The sequence below is a fragment of the Schistocerca piceifrons genome, chromosome 1, assembly GCF_021461385.2.
Source record: "Schistocerca piceifrons isolate TAMUIC-IGC-003096 chromosome 1, iqSchPice1.1, whole genome shotgun sequence".
Classification (NCBI taxonomy): Eukaryota; Metazoa; Arthropoda; class Insecta; order Orthoptera; family Acrididae; genus Schistocerca; species Schistocerca piceifrons.
The window spans coordinates 670,597,543-670,605,888 of record NC_060138.1 but is presented as its reverse complement, the minus strand read 5'-3'; positions in this window follow the sequence as shown (position 1 = coordinate 670,605,888).

Sequence of the window (8,346 nt, the reverse complement as noted above, 5' to 3'; positions counted from 1 at the left end):
GAAGCATTCTACTGTGTCATTGGCTGGCGTTGAAATTACGGAACAAATGGTATACTTTGACGTGTATGATTGAATGGATGTAATGCACAGTCAACTCTCTGCAATCGCAGTTAGTATACGGTACTTGCAAAATAGTGGAGGGGTGATTTAACGATGATACAGAAACTGGGAAACAATCTGCTGTCATTAGGTGACGTAGAAATTATGGGAAAACTGGTTGTTGTTGTGGTCTTCAGTCCTGAGACTGGTTTGATGCAGCTCTCCATGCTACCCTATCCTGTGCAAGTTTCTTCATCTCCCAGTACCTACTGCAACCTACATCCTTCTGAATCTGCTTAGTGTATTCATCTCTTGGTCTCCCTCTACGATTTTGACCCTCCACGCTGCCCTCCAATGCTACATTTGTGATCTCTTGATGCTTCAGAACATGTCCTACCAACCGGTCCCTTCTTCTCGTCAAGTTGTGCCACAAACTCCTCTTCTCCCCAATTCTATTCAATACCTCCTCATTAGTTATGTGCTCTACCCATCTAATCTTCAGCATTCTTCTGTAGCACCACATTTCGAAAGCTTCTATTCTCTTCCTGTCCAAACTATTTATCGTATGGCTATACTCCATACAAATACTTTCAGAAACGACTTCCTGACACTTAAATCTATTCTCGATGTTAACAAATTTCTCTTCTTCGGAAACGCTTTCCTTGCCATTGCCAGTCTACATTTTATAGCCTCTCTACTTCGACCGTCATCAGTTATTTTGCTCCCCAAATAGCAAAACTCCTTTACTACTTTAAGTATCTCATTTCCTAATCTAATTCCCTCAGCATCACCCGAATTAATTCGACTACATTCTATTAACCTCGTTTTGCTTTTGTTGATGTTCATCTTATATCCTCCTTTCAAGACAATGTCCATTCCGTTCAACTGCTCTTCCAAGTCCTTTGCTGTCTCTGACAGAATTACAATGTCATCGGCGAACCTCAAAGTTTTTATTTCTTCTCCGTGGATTTTAATACCTACTCCGAATTTTTCTTTTGTTTCCTTTACTGCTTGCTCAATATACAGATTGAATAACATGGGGGAGAGGCTACAACCCTGTCTCACTCCCTTCCCAACCACTGCTTCCCTTTCATGCCCCTCGACTCTTATAACTGCCATCTGGTTTCTGTACAAATTGTAAATAGCCTTTCGCTCCCTGTATTTTACCCCTGCCACCTTGTAAGTAGGCTGTTTATGTTTTCTTATTGGCAACGTCACGTAGCGCTCTGTATGAAAATCACTGGCTGCGCTGTGTGCAGTCTGTGGCTAGTTTGCATTGTTGCCTGCCAATGTAGTGTTGGGCAGCTGGATGTTAACAGCGCGTAGCGTTGCGCAGTTGGAGGTGAGCCGTCAGCAGTGGTGGATGTGGGGAGAGAAATGGGGGAGTTTGGAAATTTGTAAGACTGGATGTCACGAACAGCTATGTATATTACATTCTCTTCCATTTCTATAATATTGTCCTCAAGTGCATCACCCTTGTATAGACCCTCTACATACTCCTTCCATCTTTCTGCTTTCCCTTCTTTGGTTAGAACTGGGTTTCCATCTGAGCTCTAGATATTCATACAAGTGGTTCTCTTTTCTCCAAAGGTCTCTTTAATTTTCCTGTAGGCAGTATCTATCTTACCCCTAGTAAGATAAGCCTCTACATCCTTACATTTGTCGTCTAGCCATCCCTGCTTAGCCATTTTGCACTTCCTGTCGACCTCATTTTTGAGACGTTTGTATTCCTTTTTGCCTGCTTCATTTACTGCATTTTTATATTTTCTCCTTTCATCAATTAAATTCAATATTTCTTCTGTTACCCAAGGATTTCTACTAGCCCTCGTCTTTTTACCTATTAGATCCTCCGCTACCTTCACTACTTCATCCCTCAGAGCTACCCATCCATCTTCTACTGTACTTCTTTCCCCCACTGCTGTCAATTGTTCCCTTATGCTCTCCCTGAAACTCTGTACAACCTCTGGTTTAGTCAGCTTATCCAGGTCCCATCTCCTTAAATTCCCACCTTTTTGCACTTTCTTCAATTTTAATCTGCAGTTCATAACCAATAGATTCTGGTCAGAGTCCACATCTGCCCCTGGAAATGTCTTACAATTTAAAACCTGGTTCCTAAATCTCTGTCTTACCATTATATAATCTATCTTATAATATATTCTTCCATGTATACAACCTTCTTTTATGATTCTTGAACCAAGTGTTAGCTATGATTAAGTTATGCTCTGTGCAAAATTCTACCAGACGGCTTCCTCTTTCATTTCTTAGCCCCAATCCATATTCACCTATTATTTTTCCTTCTCTCCCTTTTCCGACTGTCGAATTCCAGTCACCCATGACTATTAATTTTCGTCTCCCTTCACTACCTGAATAATTTCTTTTATCTCATCATACATTTAATCAATTTCTTCATCATCTGCAGAGCTAGTTGGCATATAAACTTGTACTACTGTAGTAGGCGTGGGCTTCGTGTCTATCTTGGCCACAATAATGTGTTCACTATGTTGTTTGTAGTAGCTTACCCGCACGCCTACTTTTTTATTCATTATTATACCTACTCCTGCATTACCTCTATTTGATTTTGTATTTATAACCCTGTATTCACCTGACCAAAAGTCTTGTTCCTCCTGCCACCGAACTTCACTAATACCCACTATATCTATCTTTAACCCATCCATTTCCCTTTTTAAATTTTCTAACCTACCTGCCCGATTAAGGGATCTGACATTCCACGCTCCGATCCGTAGAACGCCAGTTTTCTTTCTCCTGATAACAACGTCCTCTTGAGTAGTCCCCGCCCGGAGATCCGAATGGGGGACTATTTTACCCCCGGAATATTTTACCCAAGAGGACGCCATCATCACTTAACCATACAGTAAAGCTGCATGCCCTCGGGAAAAATTACAGCTGTAGTTTCCCCTTGCTTTCAGCCGTTCGCAGTACCAGCACAGCAAGGCCGTTTTGGTTAATGTTACAAGGCCAGATCAGTCAATCATCCAGACTGTTGCCCCTGCAACTACTGAAAAGGCTGCTGCCCCTCTTCAGGAACCATACGTTTGTCTGGCCTCTCAGCAGATACCCCTCCGTTGTGGTTGCACCTACGGTACGGCCATCTATATCGCTGAGGCACGCAAGCCTCCCCAGCAACGGCTAGGTCCATGGTTCATGGGGGTGGGGAAAACTGGTAAAATTGCTAAAATTGATCGCGCTATAAATTGCTGTGTGCACTATCGTACATTACCCTACATCAACAGTGTCTTTCCCATTCTGTCCGTCCACTGGTATGCTGTTGATTACGACATAATGATGACTGACTTCACGTGGCTGAAATGGAGGAAGCCTTAGTGGAACATTGGATATCTGCTGCTTGTTACTCTGGATCAGGGGATTAAATTTATAGGTCATCGCTACCCCATCGCTGTTGAAAACGCTCTACAATGAAGCAAACTCTTCCAGCTTCCACATGTTGTGATGTCTTCCTCGTTTTTGTCAGTAAGAAACATCGCCTCTGCGTTTTATTTCTACCAACCTGTGTGTTGTGGGAGGTGCACAACTTACACCATGCGATGTTCAGCTTTCTGTGACAGCAAAAGGAATTATAGATTGTTGTGGAATCTAGTAGTGATAGTGCTTTTTTTCCCCACATGTGAGTTGATTACGTGAAATAGGCAGTAATGATTAAATTAATTACAAAACTAGAACACAAGGATCTCCTGTATGATAGAAAGTTTATAGACATGTCGGTAGATGTGAGTTATGGAGCAAAATTGTCAAATGTAAGCACGCAGACGGTATCTGGTTTCGAAGTACTGGAAGACAGAGAGACACGGTTAAATCTCGTAAGAGGTTCAAGTACAAGACAGGTTCTTACGATTTGTTTTGTAAAGGCCAGTGTGATAATGTGTCGCATTGGTAAAACGGGGCTTGGCAAAGTGTACAAAACAACAACGTCCTCTAGAATTATAATGTTATATCACGTGTCTGAAATGTTTGTAATACACAAGTGCGTGACAGTTTGTTTACAGACACTGATTTAAACGTGAGAGACGCTCTTAGGTCGTGTAATTTGTCCATCAATCTGAAAGAAATTGCTTACCATAGATTTTTTTTCAGAGTTTAAATTCCCACTTTTTCTTTACTCTGATGACTGTTTCGAAATAATGAGGACATTCTGCAGTGATTGATAATTTTCGTGACAACATAGTGGATGCTTTTTTCCCAATTTTGCGCCGGATGGACGTGTACTGGAGGTGCACAGCCTGACCTCTGAATGTAATCGACGGTGGTGCACTTCGATGGATGTCGCAAAATAATGAGATGCGAATTATATCCTGCAGTCGAATGTAAAAACTATACGAACTTTGCCCATAGAACTAAAAGAAAATGGACTGGGAAACGACATTTGTATTCGTCGTGATTACGTTTTCCTTTTTAATAGATGCTTAATTATAAGAGATGCGTTGACATTAAATGAAAGTGTTCTCCAGCGCAGAATGACAGGCCTATTGGAGGCGTTGGGGGCGTGCTTAGTCTTGGTGTGAGGTCGCCGATGCAGCTGCGCCCTGACAAAGGAGGCAGTGTGTGGGGGCGGATCTGTGTCGCTATATTTTAGACTAACAAGATGCGCTTGTGGCGGCCCTCTATTTATCTCCTGTTGTTTACTTGACTATACACGCTTTTTGTTTGTGAACGACCATCGCCTCAAGGTGGACAGTGACCGCAACGAGCTCGTGTCAAGCCTTGCTCGCTGCTCAGACTACATCTGAGGACGGCTGTGCTCCCAGATACGGTGGGGTCTGCAGTCGCTTTAGGCAGAGGGCATCCTGTTTCCCATGTCGTTGCTGTTCCTTGGGGGCGGGGGGGGGGGGGGGAGGGACAGTCTTTCCGAGAAATCTGTTTAACAGATTGCATGAAGCACCTTGTTCTTGTCTTTGGCCATCTGTGACTGATTTCCGAAGACTGGAGACAGTACATCAATGCCACCAGAAGAATTTCTTTGTGGACATCAGTGGCAAGATAGAACAGGCCTTTCTCCCTGTCTACGGCGAGGAGAGGGTGGGTGGGTTGTGGGTTAAAACTGCCTCCAAGTTTGTTCATGAACGCACCTTGAGGAGGACACAGCTGCCACTGCTGCCCCCCTGCAATCTTCTGGGATCTGCTTTTGTGGTTGTTGTAGTTATCACTTTTTCCGAATTCCCAGTACATATGTTGCACTATGACCTATTCATTACGAGTACTGTTTTTTTTCACGACAATTTGAAGTGTAATTAGAACAATGATGATTTTTTTCGATCAGTTGTGGTAGTGTGTATTACCTGGGTTGCAGGATGATTGTTGAGCAGGCATCTATAGCGAACTCGGACGTCAAACAGTGATAGATATAGTTCTGAGCTGTATGCTTACAGGGAATACACTTATTAAAATCCTCTCTGTCCAACACCAACATCTCGTTAGTTGAATATATTTGCTGCCCAAAAAGTAAATGTAGAATAAAGATACTGCCTTACACCCCAGCCTTTACCCCACCAGCTTGTAGGTGTAGGGTAGAGTTTGTGTGCATGTGTAATTAGTTTCGAGTGGTATTGTTAAATTTTTTCCAGCGGGATCTCTAGTGTGGCGGCTTCAATTTTTGAGGTGCATTGCGATTTTAGGTGGTCCTTGGGTAGCGCTACGCATATGGTTGTGTAATTAGGCCTGATGCTTACTGCTGCTTCCCAACCAAAGTAAAGTACACTGACCTAAGCTTTCTCTCCTGCGTACTGGCAGTTTGCATGTCGTAGGGGGTGCACTTGTGCACTTGGGCTTGTCTTCCAGGAGGACCGGTGTTAACAGTGCCAGAAAGGGCATTGCCATTTTTAATTTCCCGGCAGTTAGCGGGTGGTCTTGAGGTGGGACATCAGCACAGTCCTGGGACAATGAAATTCCCTCCTAAATTGGAAATTCCCGTCATAATTCGAAATTCCCACCAATAGGGTAGGTGCTGGAGGGGGGGTGGGGAGGGTGCAGGGACACATGTGCAGGCTGAGAAAAACACATGATTTCACTGGGGGGGGGGGTGGGGGGGTGGGGTGGGGATGTTGATTAATTTAATTACTTTGCATGTCAATTTGATATCAAAACTGCGCTCGTACCACCAGTACCCAACTACAATGGCCTTGGATCACTGGATACCTGTTGTACGGCAAGTGACCATAAAAGTTTGGGTATCTTTGTGACTAGCATGTCAGAGATGTTGTCTTCACAAGTTGGTTCTCTATTTAGCTGAGTACATCTGCCAGAAGGCTCTACCACGCCCAGCAGACAAGTCAAGGCGATACAGGTTTGTATGTGACACGTTGAACCACACTGTTACAACCAGTGTGACAATTCAATAAGCAACGATGGAATGTGCAAAGTTTGGAAGCACATGTGAAACAGCTCTAGCGAATTGTCTCGTACGGGGAGGTATGCAAGTTGACTATCGCCAGATTCTTTCAGCAGAAGAGATGTACCTACATACACTGACTACATACTCCTTACGAAGCAAGAACATCTGTAGCTGCACATCTGCTCTCTGCAGAGTGCTGCCCTAATTCCCTGAGTGCTAGAAATGCGAAGAGCTGACGTGATGGCACAGGACTGTGTCATACTACTAACAATCATGGCTACCCTCACAACGTTACTTCAGCCTGTATCTTACCTCCTACTTTCCAAACTTCACACAGGGGCAAAGGTCCCAGGTTCTAGTCTCAGTCTGGCATACAGTTTTAATATGCCTGGAAATAAAGCCAGCGCACACACTGTTGCAGCTTGAAAATTCATTCTGGAGGTAACGATAATTTAATTTGTAATCTAATTATTATATGTTTCTCAGAACAAGACATTTACACAACACGTACCTACAACACATCTCTCTGGTTGGCAGGCACATGGTTCTCAATATCTCTAAGACCAGAATCACCACTTCAGTGACAGGACTCTAAAGATTATATGCAATGGATTTAAAAGCGAATAACTATAAAATGTGGTCTTCAAACTGCAGACGGCACATTGTATTTCTTTACTCCAAGAATTCTTCTATTTCCCACTTCAGTAAATAAAACTATTAAAGGAGACAAAGGCATCTTATCTACTTTAATAATAATAGATAGAATTCAATATCACGAGAAAATTATTCCTAAAAACGTGAGTTAAATAGAAAACAATTAATATAACACATCAGTTACGTTCTACATTGTGTTTGGAAAGTAAAGTTTTCTAATAGTCAGTTGACAACGTTGAACCAAGAGTGGTGACTTCACTTTTATTGTTACCGACAGTACGAACTGACCGTGATTAATACGAATGACAGTGATTGCGAACTGAACCCTGAAACAAACTACCACAATGCACTTAAATTTGTCATCAGCTGATGCTGCAATGGGCACACAATGAAATAAGATAAATTCGCTCTAAAAATCCCTAGAGACGGTGCTGTGAAATGCTCACTATACACATGTAGAAACCTTGCAGATCGGCGTCGGGTCGGATGGCGGACCTCCACCTCCTCCTCTAGTTCGTTCGAATCCACCTTCGCGCCCAGACTCCAAGGCTCAAACCAGATTTCATCCTTTGTTCACAACTGAAATTCAACTATACCTCACCGCGGTTTTCGACTGAATCTCTGCACCTCACACTACGCGCAAGTTCGCGGGAAGTGCCACGTGGAGTTTTGCTCTAGAAAGCGAAAGCCACCAACTGAGAACTCGGAAAGCACTCTCACATGAGTTGCGGATCAGTCCTTACATTGTACAGCTTTCCTCTATGAGATGGTAAAAAACTATTTCTCCAATCCCAGCGCATCTCTAGGTGTAGAACAGATATATGCTGTCACGATTTCTAATGTGACAGACTGCATTCCAGTCAGCACATTGTTATTTTGCGTGTGTGGGGAAACCACATGGTCCCGTTAGTGTACGTGGCTTAAAAAAAATAAAAAGAACCCAACAGAACATAAATGAGGGTGGTCTCAGCATTCTTGGCCACGAACTGTCTGAATTATAGGAAGCTTCCCAGGAAAAAATAGCCCCCTCCTCCTCCCCCCCCCCCCCCCCCCCCGAAATAGCGGAGCGGTCTGATCTACTCCTCAGCAGCATGCAATTGCAACTCCCTTCTTCTGACACCAGTTGGCGAAAGAATTTGTTGAAACTATTTTTGTTCTGACTACATGGACTTTGGTCCTGCTTCGCTACCTCTGGCCAGTGAACCCTGTGGCTCAGGCTGAATCTTGCGTGGTGGCTTCCATTGAGCTGAAGTGCCCGCTCTATACCTGTAGCCTGGTTATTCTCAAAA